Raw genomic sequence first — 6,900 nt, 5'->3', positions numbered from 1 at the left:
AATTTCCGCACCCCGCGAATCTCCTGAATCAGATGCCTCTAGTTTTGCCGACTCAATCCATGTCCCTTTGCAATGTTGTGCTCCCACCCACACTATGAAATGTGCCACTAACTTATCGAATCATGGAATGGTTACAGCACGGAAGGCCATTCGGCCAATCGAGCCCGTGCCGACTCTCAGTGAGTCCCACTCCCCCGCCCTTCCCCCGTAGCCCTGCAATTGTTTTTCCTTCAGACACTTATCCAACTCCCGTCTGAAAGATAAGATTGATTTTTCCTCCACCGCCCTTTCAAGCCGTGCATTCCAGATCCTAACCACTCGCTGCTAAATGGCCATCTCCTGTTCCTATGTGTAAAGTCTGGGAAACACGAGATCAATTCCTGCCACACTCACAGCCTTCCTAAATATAGCAGCGTCATTCTATTCTCGGAAAACAAGCTCCTGAAGTATCGGCCAGCTGTGTAGGTTAAAGCTCTGGTTATATTCCTGAGATTACCTGAACGGTAGCGTTTCTGTAGTGTAGCGGTTCTCACGTACGCCTTACACGCGAAAGGTCCCCGGTTCGATCCCGGGCAGAAACATTATTTTGGAGACTATTTTTGCTGTGAAATAAATTGAACAAAAGTCGCCCCAGGTTCCTTGTCACATGAGCACTGAACATTTTAAACCAGTCTCCTAAATGCAGAGTGTGTAAAGTCAGATAAGGAGAAAACTTCATCAATGATTCAAAATCCTCGAATGATTAAAGTTCAGTTATTGAAGTTTCCACTGACCCTCAGTAACAATACTACAAAACAACGCTGTCGGTTAATGAATGGGGAATAAAACAAATAATCTTCACCCATCCCCATCCCCCGACACACAGTTTAATTCGTTGCATGTCATTATTTCTAAGATTTTGAATGAAAGTGTTACTTTCTGAATCCGGGCTCCCTCTGTGAGCGCCGCACCACTGAACCAGCAGGAAACACATTAAATAGTTGACCACAATTGCTGACATTTCTTAAGCTTTTGTCTTGTGTTTTTTCAGCTCTTCGTCCGTTTCAGCTCCTGACTGCGGATATTGCTGTGATTAAACCTGAACACAATGCAATTTCTCACAGACCCTGCCTCGGTTAATACCAGCAGATCTAAGCCACATTTCAAACCCATAAAAAAATCATTAGTTATTAGCTCTTCCCAGGTCCAGAGCTCAGAGGGTTATTGTCCATCCCTGGAATGCAAGCTACCTCGGACCCGGGCCAAAGCTCCCCGTACCCCGAGCACAAGCTGAGGAAAACCCCGGGGGAGATGATATCCTGGTGTGGGGGGTTACAGGGCCGTCGTACCCTTAAATAATCCCTCACTGCTCATCTGAAAGCTGCCGGAATGTGCCTGCCTCAGCCGTGAGTTTACACTTGTTTATTTATAAAAAGAGAAGCAACTATCCTCATTCAGCAGATATAAGGCAAGATATCATCAAAAGAGGTTTTTGGACATTTTAAGTGATGTGTTTCATGCTTCAATCCTTTTTGTGTTTGATTCCCACCCCCTCTCTGGCTGTGCCTGCACTGAGCTTACCTCCTGGTAAGGTTGTTCGGAACTTACAAAAGTGGGCACTTACTCCAGCCGAAGTTAGTTTGTTTTAAGTATTCACTGCCGAAACTTGCAAAACATGCCTTAGTGGCTGGACACGCCCCTTTTTGAAAAAAAATACCTTACCTGAAGCCAACCTCAACGAACTCAGTTGAACTGGAGCAAACTAATATCCGAGAATTGCAATTTCTAACATTCTCCAAAGTAAACTAGTTGCTCCAAAAAACGAGGAGCAACTCCACCCGAAACTTGGGCCCTCAGTGTGGGACAGAAGTTGTTTAAGGTGAGCCAACACAAATTCCCGATCAGCACAGAGGGAGCTCACTGGTCAGCTCCCCTCTGTTGGGGCTGTTGTACCAGAAGTTTCTGTAAGGCAATAAACGGCAACGCCTCGGCGCGAATTCAACGGTGGGCACTCATGCTGGCGTCCTACGACTATACCATAAGGCACAGACCAGGCACAGACAACTGTGCCGACGCGCTCAGCATGCTACCCCTGGCCACCACGGAAGGGTCTGACGAACAGGACTGTGAGATAGTCATGCCAATCAATGCCTTTGAGTCCACAGGTTCGCTCCTAACAGCTCACCAAATCAGAGCCTGGACGGCCAGCAACTCCACGTTATCCTTATAAAAAAGATGTGTCCTAACCGGTGACTGGGCAGAGGCTCGTGATGCCTGCCCCGAGCAATTAAAACCCTTTCACAGGAGCATGCATGAGCTATCACTACAAGCAGACTGCCTGATGTGGGGCAGACGAGTAGTCATGCCTCTGCGAGGCAGAGAGGCATTTGTCCGGTAGCTCCACCGCGAGCACCCGGGGATCGTTCTCATGAAGGCCATAGCCAGATTCCACGTCTGGTGGCGTGGTATTGACGCGGACTTGGAGCTCTGCGTCCGAAGGTGCACTATTTGTGCCCAGCTCAGCAATGCCCCCAGGGAGGCTCCACTGACCCCCTAGCCCTGGCCTACCAAACCGTGGTCGCGGGTGCACATACATTATGCGGGCCCATTCATGGGCAAAATGTTCCTCGTAGTATTTAGATGCATTTTCAAAGTGGATCGAATGCACCATTTTAAACTCGAGCACAACCTCCACCACTTTGGAGAACCACACGTGAAATGTCCCCGGTTTGAACCCGTGTAGAAACATTATTTTGGAGACTACTTTTGCTGTGAAATAAATTGAACAAAATTCGCCCCAGGTTCCTTGTCGCATGAGCACTGAATATTTTAAACCAGTCTCCGAAATACAGAGTGTGTAATGTCAGATAGGGGAGAAAACTTCATGAATGATTCAAGCTCCTTAAATGATTCACAAAAGAACATAAGAAATAGGAACAGGAGTCGGCCATTCGGCCCCTCGATCCTGCTCTGCCATTCAATAAGGTCATGGCTAATCTGACCATGGACATTGAGTTAACGGACTCGGGGGCATGTTCCCTCTCCCCTGAGAAGGTTCACGTTCTAGAGTCCAGCCTCTAAAAGGCACCACTCTGTGCACAGTACTTGCCAGGTTTGAGTCCTGAGTGATGAGTCATCTGCCTAGAGCCACAGTTCGAGGTCATGAATGCTTGGCTCATGGAGATGGCCTTCTGCAGTGTGACTGTGGTATCTGCTGACAGTTGCTTATGAAGAAGGCCCTCGTTGCCGATTCCGATGACAGAGATATCTCGCAGTGCTTCAGTGAGGTGGTCACCAAAATCCCACGGTGCCGCCAGCCTCCTGAGGTCTGCAGCATATTTCGTAATCTCCTGGCCTTCGGGCCGTCGCTGTGTATAAAACCGCTCTCTGGCGGTGAGGATGCTCTCTTTGTGCTTGAGTTGTTCTTGGATCAGTATTACAAGCTCCTCGTTGTCTTCATTGGTGCCAGCAAGTCCCTGACGAGGCCACAGACCGTGGGCCCACAATTGGTTCGCAGGATAGCTCTGTACTTATCAGCCAGTGTGGCGGGGTCGTCACCAGCCAGGTCGTTTGCTGTGAAGAAATGGACAAGCCTCTCCACAAAGGCTTCCCAATCATCCCCCTCAGCAAAATGCTGCAACGTACCAAGGTTAGCCATTTTCGTGAGAAGATCTGGAATCTCGTCGCCAATTGTTATACCTTCAGATGCTCTGATGATGACTCTACGAGACAATGTGTCATTTATTGATAACCACAGAGTGAGGATCAGACCTGGTGGCCTGCCTTTTACACTAGGCCAGGCACACCTGTACAGGTAAGCTAAAAGTCTCCCAATGCAGTGCCATCTGGTGCACACCTTGTAATATTACAAGCAGTAACCATGTAGAACAAATGACAGGTGTCACTGTGGAACAATTTCTCTCACTCAAGTTTAGACACACTACCGTGGGCGCCACGAGGTCTAGGTAGCTAGCTATTGACATTCAGGTTCATATATAAATATATATAAATATATTGACATGTATCGTATCTGTTCTCTGGTGGTCAAGGGGTTAAGACCTGGGGCACTAACCTGGTTTCCATCCTCGATCAATTCATCGCATAAAAATAATTGAGGTCTGTGAGACGATTAATAATTGCTGTAATCTCCATGAATACCAATACTTTCTGTGATAGACTGAGCTTACAGACTATCTGGCTTCCCCTGCCCTTTGCCGGGCACGTGTTCGGTGTTTAATTTTGTAAACTGGTTGATATGGCTGATCGCGGGGAGACGGTAGGAGCCTCTGCGGCCCCACTGAGAGTCTGTGGAAGTGAACACGGTGGATGGGTGATCCGTGACATTTCTGTAAATGTCAGCGGAGGAGAATGATTGAGAACTTTCAGTGTGGGACAGAAGTTGTTGAAGGTGAGCCAACACATTCCCGATCAGCACAGAGGGAGCTCACTGGTCAGCTCCCCTCTGTTGGAGCAGCTGTACCAGAGGTTTCTGCAGTGCAGTGGTTATCACGTTTGCTTTACACGCAAATGGTCCCTGGTTCGATCCTGGGTGGAAACATTATGTTTAAACTTGCTGTGGATGAACAATCGGAGGCGAGTTTAGTCTCCCTGCAAATGCTGCCTGACCTGCAGAGATTTCCAGCATTTGCTGTTTTTATTTGCTCAGGCAAAAGGGCTCCCTTATTCCTTAATTGCTTTTTATTTCACTTTAATAAATAGATAACTTTGAGTGAGAGAAAACGGATCCACCGAGGACCTTTCGAGAGTGAGGCCAACGTGATATCCGCTGCAATGCAGCCCATCAAAGGGCGAGAAATCACTGAATATAAAGGAGGAGCTCACCAATATCAGGGGCAGTGCAGTCTGGTCAATGTCAAACCCTCCTTTCTTATTCAGCAGTGGCATGAACGGGAGTCAGACGTCACAAAGTTTAATTAAAGACACAAATACAAGGAACACTTCCAAATCTTTTCAGTGTAAAATTCTTTCACTTTATTTGAAATCCTACTGCGTTGAATCTGAAAATACGCATAGTGGGATTTTATCTTCACTACTGATTGTATTTTGTGCGCACGGTAGGAATAACCGGTGCTGTTAAATTTGAGAAAAGTTGCCCCAGATTCGTGGTGTCATCGGCAATGAAGAGTTTGAACCAGAAAGCTAAAATACAGTGAGTAAAATGGGATATGGGTTTCGAGTTAAGATGCAAAGCACAGCACAAATGATTGAAGTGTGGAGTATCCCTGGCTTAGCATTTGTTTGAATGTGTAAAAGAAGGTGAGGTGTTATTAATGATGCTTTCCTATGAAAGCAAGAGAAAAGTTTTCGAACAAACCATCCGGTTACAGTCAGGTGAGCGCTGCTTGTGATACCTGGTGGAAATGGGCGAGGATTTTAAAGCCCCTTGTATTGCAGAATCGTCATATAGACGAACATCCCTTAGCTAATGCGTAGACCTTGTGGTGCAAAGGTAGTGTGCCTGACTTTGGATTAAAGGGTTGCGTGTTCAAATCATGTCGGGGTCACTGTTCTTTTAGCAATTGCTGTTTCACAATAACCAGACACTTGCTGCAATGTCTCTCTCACTGGTAAGTAGTGGTAAGGTTGGTGACAGCATCAAACAAGAAAGAAGGGATGTGTGCAGTGGTGGTACAGCAGTTATCATGGGTGACTTTCATCTACACAGTGATTGGGCTAACCACATGGCAGTAATGTGGTGGAGGAGGATTTCATGGAGTGTGTTATGGATGATTTTCTCAACCAAGAAGGGAGCTGGCCATCCTTGACTGGGTGATGTGTAATGAGAAGGAACTAATTAGCAATCTTGTTGTGCGAGACCCCTTGGGGAAGAGTAACATAATATGGTAGAATTCTTCATTAAGATGGAGAGTGTCACAGTTAATTCAGACACTTGGGTCCTGAACTTAAGGAAAGGTAATTTTGACGGTATGAGGTGTGAATTGGCTAGAATAGACTGGCCAAGGATACTTAAAGAGTTGACGGTGGATAGGCAATGGCAAATATTTAAAGATCACACGGGTGACTTCAGCAATTGCACATCCCTGTCTGGAGTAAAAATAGAACGGAGAACGTTGCTCAACCGTGGCTAACAAGGGAAATTTAGGATAGTGTTAAAACCAAGGAAGAGACAGATAAATTAGCCAGAAAAAGGAACAAACCTGAGGACTGGTAGAAATTTAGAATTCAATGGAGGAGGACTAAGGGTTACATTAGGAGGGGGACAATGGATTATGAGAAGAAGCTTGCTTGGGACATACAAACTGACTGGAAAAAGTTCTGTAAATATGAACAGTAAAAGATTAGTGAAGACAACTGTAGGTCCCTTGCAGTCGGATTCAGGTGAATTTATAACGGGGAACAAAGAAATCGAAGACCAATTGAACACATACTTCAGTTCCGTCTTCACGCAGGAAGACACGAATAACCTTCCAAAAGTACGAGGACACCGAGGGTCTAGTGAGAAGGAGGAACTGAAGGATATCCTTATGAGGTGGGACATTGTTGGGATTGAAGGATGATACATCCCTGGGGCCTGATAGTCTACATCCAAGAGTACTTAAGGAAGTCGGCCTGTAAATGGTGGATGCATTGGTGATCATTTTCCAGCAGTCGATTGACTCGGGATCAGTTCCTATGGACTGGAGGTTAGCTAATGTAAAACCACTTTTTTAGAAGGGAGGGAGAGAGAAAGCGAGTAATTATAGACCGGTTAGCCTGACATCAGTCATGGGGAAATGTTGGAATCAATTATTAAGGATGAAACAGCAGCGCATTTGGAAAGCAGTGACAGGATCGGTCCAAGTCAGCATGGATTTATGAAAGGGATGGATTTATGCTTGACAAATCCTCTGGAATTTTTGAGGATGTAACTAGTAGAGTGGACAAGGGAGAACCAGTGGA

The 6,900-nt window shown here is 46.2% G+C and overlaps 1 non-coding gene across 1 annotated transcript; it reads left to right on the top strand.

Annotated features, from left to right (window-relative positions):
- Positions 1-508: 508 nt before the first annotated feature.
- trnav-uac (transfer RNA valine (anticodon UAC)) lies at positions 509-581 on the top strand. The gene has a single exon. It is a non-coding gene; the product is annotated as a tRNA-Val (tRNA).
- Positions 582-6,900: the final 6,319 nt, after the last annotated feature.

This window comes from Pristiophorus japonicus, unplaced genomic scaffold (assembly GCF_044704955.1).
Source record: "Pristiophorus japonicus isolate sPriJap1 unplaced genomic scaffold, sPriJap1.hap1 HAP1_SCAFFOLD_109, whole genome shotgun sequence".
Taxonomy (NCBI): domain Eukaryota; kingdom Metazoa; phylum Chordata; class Chondrichthyes; family Pristiophoridae; genus Pristiophorus; species Pristiophorus japonicus.
This window is presented reverse-complemented; position numbering and strand designations above follow the sequence as displayed.